The sequence below is a fragment of the Capra hircus genome, chromosome 17, assembly GCF_001704415.2.
Source record: "Capra hircus breed San Clemente chromosome 17, ASM170441v1, whole genome shotgun sequence".
NCBI lineage: Eukaryota > Metazoa > Chordata > Mammalia > Artiodactyla > Bovidae > Capra > Capra hircus.
The window spans coordinates 71,110,538-71,120,038 of NC_030824.1; positions in this window are offsets into that span (position 1 = coordinate 71,110,538).

Below are 9,501 nucleotides of genomic sequence, written 5' to 3' on the forward strand. Positions count from 1 at the left end.
GATTATATGTTAGGCCACAAAACAATTCTCAGGCAATTTAAGAAGAAGGAAATCACATCAAGTATCTTTTCCAGCTACAGAGGTAGAAAAACAGAGATCAATTACAAGAAGAAAACCGGAAATACCAGAAATATGTAAAGATTAACCAACATGCTAATAATAAACTAAGAAGTCAACAAAAAAATCAAAAGAGAAAATTTAAAAATATGTAGAGAAAAATGAAACTGTCAATACAACATACTAAGATCTATGGGATACAGCCAAAGTAATTTTATGAGGGAAGTTCATAACAATACAGGCCAAACTCCAAAATTAAGAAAAATCCCAGATAACAATGTAAATTTACACCCAAAGGAACTAGAAAAAGAGAACAAATAAAGCCCCAAGCTAAAGGAAAAAAAATGAAATAAAAGATGTCAGGGCAGAAATCAAAGAGAAAGAAGACAATAGAAAAGAATGAAACAAGTAAGAGCTGGTCCTTTGAGCAGATAAACAAAACTGACAAACTTTTAGCTAGATTTATCAAGAAAAACAGAAAGACTATTCAAATAAATAAAACCAGAAATGAAGAGAAGGTAGAACTAATACCACAGAGAATCACAAGATATTACTATGAACAATTTGTGCCAATAAATTGAATAACCTGGAAGAAACAGATAAATTCCCAGAAAAAATACAACCTGCCAGTACTGTGTGATGAAGAAAATATGAATAGATGGATTACTAGTAAAGAGATTCAATCAATAATGAAACCTCCCAAGAAACAGAAATCCAGGACCAGATGGCTTCACTGGAAAATTCTACCAAACTTTCAAAGAAGATTTTATAAATTTCTCCTACTCTCTCAAAAAATTAAAGAGGAGAGACTGCTTTCAAAGTCATTATACCAGGGAGTGGGGTGCCATTGCCTTCTCCAAGGCTAACATTACCCTGATACAAAAACCTGTCAAGGACATTACATAAAGAAAATTATAAGCTAATATCCCTGATGAACATAAGTGCAAAATCCTAAACAAAATATTAGCAAATTGAACTAAACAATGCATTAAAAATCATATACCATATTAACCACAGAAAAACCTTATTACATAGATGCAAGGACAATTTAATATCTACAAATCAATTGATGTGATACCTTACATTAACTAATTGAAAGATGTGAATCATATGATCATCTCAATAGGTGTAGAAAAAGCATTTAACAAAATTCAACATCCATTTATGATAAAAAAAATTCTCAACAAAGTGGATATCAAAGCAATGTACTTCAAAATAATAAAAGCCATGTATGTCAAGCTCATTGCTCTAACAACATACTCCACAAGAAAAGGTGAAAGTTATTTTTCTAAGATCAGAAACAAAACAAGAATGCCCGCTTTTGCCACTTTTATTCAACACAGTACTGGGAATCCTAGCTAAGGCAATCAGGTGAGAAAAAGGGATAAAATCATCAAAATTGGGAGGAAAGAAGTAAAACTGTCACTATTTGTGGATGACATGATTTTATATATAGAATACCCTAAATACTCCAGGGGTGAAAAAAACTGTTAGGACTAAAAAAGGAATTCAGTAAATCTGCAGGGTATAAAATTAATACTCAAATTTTTACTGTTTTTTTATGCACTAACCACAAACTACCAGAAAAAGAAATTAAGGAAACAATCTCATTTACAGTTGCATAATAAAGAATAAAATACCTAGGGATAAATTTAACCAAGAAGGAAAAGACCTGTATACTGAAAACTATAAGACATTGATGAAAGAAATTAAAGAAGACACAATAAATGGAAAGTTATACTACGCACATGGATTAGAATATTTATTATCATTATAATGTCCATGTTATCCAAAGCAATCTACAAATATAATGCAATCCCTGACAAAATTACAATGGCTTTTTTTTTCCACAGAAATAGAACCAATTACCCTAGATTTTATATTTAGCCACAGAAAACCCTGAATACCTAAAGTAATATTGAGAAAGAAGAACAAAGCTGGAGGCACCATGCTTCCTGATGTCAAACTATATCACAAAGCTATAATAAACAAAGCACGATACAGATAGACAGATTAATAGAGCAGAATTGACAACCCAGAAATAAGCCCACAAAGACATAGTCAATTAATTAACAACAAAGGGACCAAGAACATACAATGGGAAAATAACATTCTCTTCAAAAAATGGTGTTGGGGAAATAGTCACATGTGAAAAAGTGCAATTAGACTATTACCTTATACCATACACAAACATAACCCAAAATGTTATTGAAGACTCAATTAAAGACTTGAGTGTAAGAAATGAAGCCATAAAATTCCTAGAAGAAAACATAAGGAATAAGTTCCTTGATGTCCGTCTTTACAATAACTTTTTAAATCTTACTCCTAAAGCAAAAGAAAACATGTGGGACCACATCAAGCTATGCAGCAGAAAAACTAAATGAAACAGCAATTAACTGAATGAGAGAAAACATTTACAAATAAAATATTTGATAAGGGATTAATATCCAATCACTAGTAAACAAATAAACAGATAATCCTATTAAAAATGTACAGAAAATCTGAATAGACATTTTCCCAAAGACATACATATGGCCAAAAGGAACAAGAAAAGATGCTATCATAATTAATCATCAAGGAAAGGCAAATAAAAACCACAATATCACCTCACATCTGTTGGAATAGCTAGTATCAAAAAAACTGGAAATATGTATTGGCAAAAATGTGGAGAAAAGGAAATCCTCATGCATCGCTGATGAAAATGTAAGTTAGTGCAGACGCAATGGAAAACAGTAGGAAGTTCATCCAAAGGGGAAAAGATAGAACTACCAAATTATCCAGCAATTCCACTTCTGGGAATTTATCCAGAAAATGAAAACACAAAAACTTTAAATGATAAATGCAGCCCTATGTTCATAGCAGCATTTCTCATAATACAGAAGATATGGAAACAACCTAAGTGTATAACAACGGATGAATGAATAAAGAATATGTGGTGTGTGCTGTGTTTAGTAATGCAGTTTTGTCCAACTCTTTGAGACCAAATGGACTGCAGCCAGCCAGCCTCCTCTGTCCATAGGGATTCTTCAGGAAAGAATACTGAAATGTATTGCTATTCCCTCCTCGAAGGGATCTTCCCAACCCAGGGATCTAACACAGGTCTCCCACATTGCAGACAAATTCTTTACCATCTGAGCCACCAGAGAACTCAAAAATACTGGAGTGAGTAACCTATCCTTTCTCCAGGAGATCTTATGACCCAGGAATCAAACCAGGGTCTCCTACATTGCAGGTGAATTCTTTACCAGCTGAGCTACCAGGGAAGCCCAAAGAATATGTGGTATATATACACAAAGGAATATTACTCAGCCACAAAAAAGGAATGAAATCTTGCCTTTTGTGATGACGAAACAGACTTTCATGGTATCATGATAAGTAAAATTAGTCAGACACAGAAAGACAAATACTATATGATTTCACTTATATGTGAACTCTAAAATAATAAATAAATAACAAATAAAAGAAAAAAAAAAACTCAGAAAAGAATAATGGTGACCAGAAGTATGGGTGTTGGAGGTGGGAAAGATAGGTGCTGGAGTCAAAAGGTACAAATTTTCCAGTTATAAAATAATGTAATGTACAGCATGGTGACTATAGTCAATAAAATACCTTTAATGTTCAAAATTTACCAAGAGAATAAGCCTTAAAACTTCTCTCTATTACATCATTCTGGACAGGATTTGCTCTGCCAAGGGCTGGGACCCCAGCATGCTGATCATAAAATTGTTCTGTGATAAGAAAATCTCAAATTCTGAAAAAACTTTCCTTGCCCCAAGTTCTTATGGTCTTGCCTGTTATTTTTCATCCAACAAATATTCACTTTCACTTTTTTCTACTGTTTGCTGGGCTTCTCTGGTGGCTTAGCAGGTAGAGTCCTTGTGCAATCCAGGTGATGTGAGTTCGACCCTTGGGCTGGGAGGATCACCTGGAGAAGGAAATGGCAAACCACTCCGGTATTACTGCCTGGAAAGTCCTATGGACAGAGGAACCTGGCAGGCTACAGTCCATGGGGTCACAAGAGAGTCAGACAAGACAGCAACAAATAAACAACAATTTGCCAGGCACTGCGCAGGGCACTGAGCATATCAGAAAGGCCACAGATAAATAAGACAGACAGAAACATAAATGTAACATAATGAAAAGTCAGGTATGGATTATTTTTTCTCTATTTTCTAAATAAAGTATAAAATTGTATTCAGTTAACTGCTGGTTAATTATAATCTAATGTTCATAAACAGATGTTACTTACCAACTAGCAGCTAATGATTAATCCACAGTTGTCTAATACGAAATTCATAGTGAAGATCTGTGCCTTGAGCATTTCTGCCTTCACAATATGTTGGTTAATTTGAATAAAGTGCTACAAGTTGCCTCTAGTCATTTGCTTTCAACATAAAAAGAGCATTGCACACATCATTATGCTGCCAATCTGAAGCTTGAGAAGCAAAGAGAGAAGGCAAAAATGAGACTTGGCATTAGAAGTGAATCTGTGAAATGAAAGCACAGAGTTCATTTCCAGAAGTTAGCAGTCCTCATCAAAGCAGAGAAAAATAAATATAAAGCCAAATTTCAATGAGCTTAGAAATTTCATGCCTCAAAAACACGACATTATTGAAAAGAAAAAGAAAACACTATAAATAAATAAGAGATAGAAAGAGAAAAAAGAACAAATTTCATGCATTTATAGTAAGAAATTTTAATGCTACCTTAGGCTTCTCAGGTGGTTTAGTAGTAAAGAATCTGCCTGCCAATACAGGAGATAAGGGAGACATGAGTTCAATCCCTGGGTCAGGAAGATCCCCTGGAGATGAAAATGGCAACCCATTCCAGTATCCTTGCCTGGGAAATCCCATGGATGGAAAAGCCTTGTGAGCTAAAGCCCATGCAGTCCCACACAGTCAGACAGTATTGAGCACACACACAAAATGCTACCTTGAGTTTTTGCAGAATGATATGTAATCTTTGGTATTACAAAACAAACGCATTCATTACAAGTAATTGAAGTATTAAGGAAAACAGACAGATATCTCTTGGAATCTAGCTTGCCTGATTCCACAGGGATAGAAAGAAATGCTGGGGGATGTGTTTACTTTTCAGCTTATGAAGCATACTCTCTCCCTTATAACTTAAAAAACTTTGAGAATTTAAGATCTACATAAAGACAAGTTCATGTGAATCAATAATCTAAAAGTAGGCAAAAACACGGTAGTAGGAAACCAAATGCTAGAACATGATGTCCGATCATAGAAATTGGACATAAAAATGGATGGAGAGACACACTGCAATGGTGGCAAAACACAATGGAAAGGAAAATAAAGGATAGCACAGTGGGCCCGCAAGACAAGGGGTCTGCTTAAAAAAGGAAAACTTGCTTTTGAATCTAAGAAGACTTCCAGTTAAAAATTAAGAAACACTTGCCAGCTTCTTAAATGGAAGCTGTACATGCCTTTAGAGCATACTCTCCCTTAGTTTGGAGAAGAATGTCAGTAATTGGCTATTTCAGTTATGCAAATAAAAACTAAGTATCCACCCAATGTTCTGAGGGATGATTGCTTTGAAAGTTCTTCTACGTTGTACATTGCTGAGTAAATGCAGAAAGTGAAATATCCAGATAGTTATTTTCACATGCAAATTGACAGAGTCTGAGAAACAGGAGAGGAAAGAGAAGACTCAGAGAGGACAGGGAAGGAGTTTTCACACTTCGTTTGGTTGTATTTGTGAAAGATATTTTTTTCTGGGTATAAATTCTAGGTTGACAGCTGTTTTCTTTCAGTATTATTAAGATGTTGCTGCACTGCTTCTTTGATTGCATTATTTTCTGATGGGAAATCTGTTTTTTTTTTCTCTTCTATACATGATGTGTCTTTTTTTCTAGCTCCTCATAAGATTTTCTCTTTATCAGTGTTTTTGGGCAGTTTGACAAGGACATGTATTAGTATGATATCTTTTTTCTTTCTTTCTTTCATTTTTACTTTTTCCCTATTTTATTTTATTGATATACATCTTAAGTTATTTTTCAAGACTTCATTTTTAGAGTAGTTTTAAGTTAACTGCAAAATTAGAGAAAAGGTAAAGAAATTTCCCATATACCCCCTACTCACTCACATGGAGAGCCTCTCCCATTATCACCACCACCTACCAGAGCTGTACAATTGATGTCACCTGGCAATTGATGAATCTACATTTATGCATCATAATCACCCAAAGTCTATAGTTTTATTAGGTTTCACTCTTGGTATTGAACATTCTTTGGGTTTAGATGAATGTATGACAATATATATCCCCTTTATGGCAAGTGTGTAGTCGCTCAGTCGTGTCTGACTCTTTGCGACCCCATGGACTGTAGCCCACCAGGCTCCTCTGTCTATGGGATTCTCCAGGCAAAAATACTGGAGTGGGTTGCCATTTCCTTCTCCAGGGGATCTTCCCGACCCAGGGATTGAATCTGGGTCTTCCACATCACAGGCAGATGCTTTACCCTCTGAGCCACAAGGGAGCCCCTCTGTATGGCAAATAAAGAGTATTTTCACTGCCCTAAAATGTTTCTGTACCCCACTTACTCATCATCCTACCAAACTTTGCAACTACTGATTTTGTTTTTGTCTCCACTGTTCTCTCTTTCCCAGAATGTCATATAGTTGGAATTATATAGCATGTGGCCTTTTCAGATTGGCTTCTTTCACTTAGTAATATGCATATAAGGTTCCTCTATGTCTTTCCATGGCTTGATAGTTAACTTTAGTGTTGAATAATATTCCATTCTCTGATGTTCCAGAGTTTATTCATTTTTCTATTCATCTACTGAATAGATGGTTACTTTGAAGTTTTAACAATTATGGATAACATTGCTATTAAATCCATGTACAGGTTTTTGTGTAGACATAAGTTTTCAAATCCTTTGGATAAATTTTAAGGAGCATGGTTCCTGAATCATATAATAAGAGTATGTTTTGGGTTTTTTATTGTGTGTGTGAGAAAATACTGGATTGTCTTCCAAAGTGGCTGTATCATTTTGCATTCCCACCAGGAATGAGTGAGAGTTCCTCTTGCTTCACATTCTTGCCAACATTTGGAGTTATCAGTATTCCAGATTTTGACCTTTCTAACAGGTGCATAGTAGTATCTCACTTTACTTTGCATTTTCCTAGTGACATGTGATGTTTAGCATCTTTTCATATGCTCATTGTCCATCCATAGCTCTTTAGTTGAGGTTTCAGTTAAGGTCTTTGACCCATTTTTTTTTCAGGTTTTTTTTTTTTTTCTGACTGTTGAAACTTTAATGTTCCTAGTATATTTTGGCTGTCACTCCTTTATCAGATGTGTCTTTTGAAAATGTTTGCTCCCAGTAAGTGTCTTGTTTCTCATTCTCATGACATTGCCTTTAGCAGAACAGAAATTTTTAATTTTAATAAAATTCAGTTTATCAATTTCTTCTTTCATAGATTGTACCTTTGATGTTATATTTGAAAAGTCACCACCATATCCAAGTCCACCTAGGTTTTCTCCTATGTTATCTTGTGTTGTTTTGTGTTTTGCATATAGGCCTATAATTCATTTTCAGTTAATTTTTGTAAAGGATGTAAGTTCTGTATCTAGATTGACTTTTTTTATATGTGAAGGTCTAGTTTTTTCATCACCATTTGTTGCTCTTTTGAATTGTCTTCAGGCTTCCCTGATAGCTCAGTTGGTAAAGAATCCACCTGCAATGCAGGAGATTCCTGTTCGATTCCTGGGTCAGGAAGATCCGCTGGAGAAAGGATAGGCTACCCACTCTTTTGGCTCAGCTAGTAGAGAATCCGCCTGCAATGCAGGAGGCCTGGGTTCAATCATGGTTTGGGAAGATCCCCTGGGGAAGGGAAAGGCCACCCACTCCAGTATTCTGGCCTAGAGAGTGCTATGGACTGTACAGTTCATGGGATTTCAAAGAGTTAGACAAGACTGAGCAACGTTTACTTGCACCTTCATCAAATATCAGTTGAGCATATTTATGTGAGTCTATTTCTGGGTTCTCTAGTCTGTGCCTTGATCTATTATATTCTTTATACAATATCAGGACATCTTCATTATTGTAGCTTGATAATAAATCTTGATATTGGGTAGCATCATTTGGAGGTGATGGAATTCCACTTGAGCTATTTCAAATCCTGAAAGATGATGCTGTGAAAGTGCTGCACTTAATATGCCAGCAAATTTGGAAAACTCAGCAGTGGCCACAGGACTGGAAAAGGTCAGTTTTCATTCCAATCCCAAAGAAAGGCAATGCCAAAGATTGCTCAAACTACTGCACAGTTGCACCCATCTCATACGCTAGTAAAGTAATGCTCAAAATTCTCCAAGCCAGGCTTCAACAGTACATGAACAGTGAACTTCCAGATATTCAAGCTGGTTTTAGAAAAGGCAGAGGAACCAGAGATCAAATTGCCAACATCCACTGGATCATGGAAAAAGCAAGAGAGTTCCAGAAATACATGTATTTCTGCTTTATCGACTATGCCAAAGCCTTAGACTGTGTGGATCACAATAAACTGTGGAAAATTCTGAAAGAAGATGGGAATACCAGACCACCTGACCTGTCTCTTGAGAAACCTATATGCAGGTCAGGAAGCAACAGTTAGAACTGGACATGGAACAACAGACTGGTTCCAAATAGGAAAAGGAGTATGTCAAGGCTGTATATTGTCACCCTGCTTATTTAACTTACATGCAGAGTACATCATGAGAAACGCTGGGCTGCAAGAAGCACAAGCTGGAATCAAGATTGCCAGGAGAAATATCAATAACCTCAGATATGCAGATGACACCACCCTTATGGCAGAAAGTGAAGAGGAACTAAAGAGCCTCTTGAAAGTGAAAGAGGAGAGTGAAAAAGTTGGCTTAAAGCTCAACATTCAGGAAACTAAGATCATGGCATCAGGTCCCATCACTTCATGAGAAATAGATGGGGAAACAGTGGAAACAGCATCAGACTGTATTTTGGGGGGCTCCAAAATCACTACAGATGGTGATTGCAGCCATGAAATTAAAGATGCTTACTCCTTGGTAGAAAAGTTATGACCAACCTAGAGAGCATATTGAAAAGCAGAGACATTACTTTGCCAACTAAGGTCCGTCTAGTCAAGGCTATGGTTTTTCCTGTGGTCATGTATGGATGTAAGAGTTGGACTGTGAAGAAAGCTGAGCACCGAAGAATTGATGCTTTTGAAGTGTGGTATTGGAGAAGACTCTTCAGAGTCCCTTGGACTGCAAGGAGATCCAGCCAATCCATTCTAAAGGAGATCAGTCCTGGGTGTTCATCAGAAGGACTGATGCTAAAGCTGAAACTCCAATACTTTGGCCACCTCATGCGAAGAGTTGACTCATTGGAAAAGACTTTGATGCTGGGAGGGATTGGGGGCAGGAGGAGAAGGGGACGACCGAGGATGAGATGGCTGGATGGCATCACTG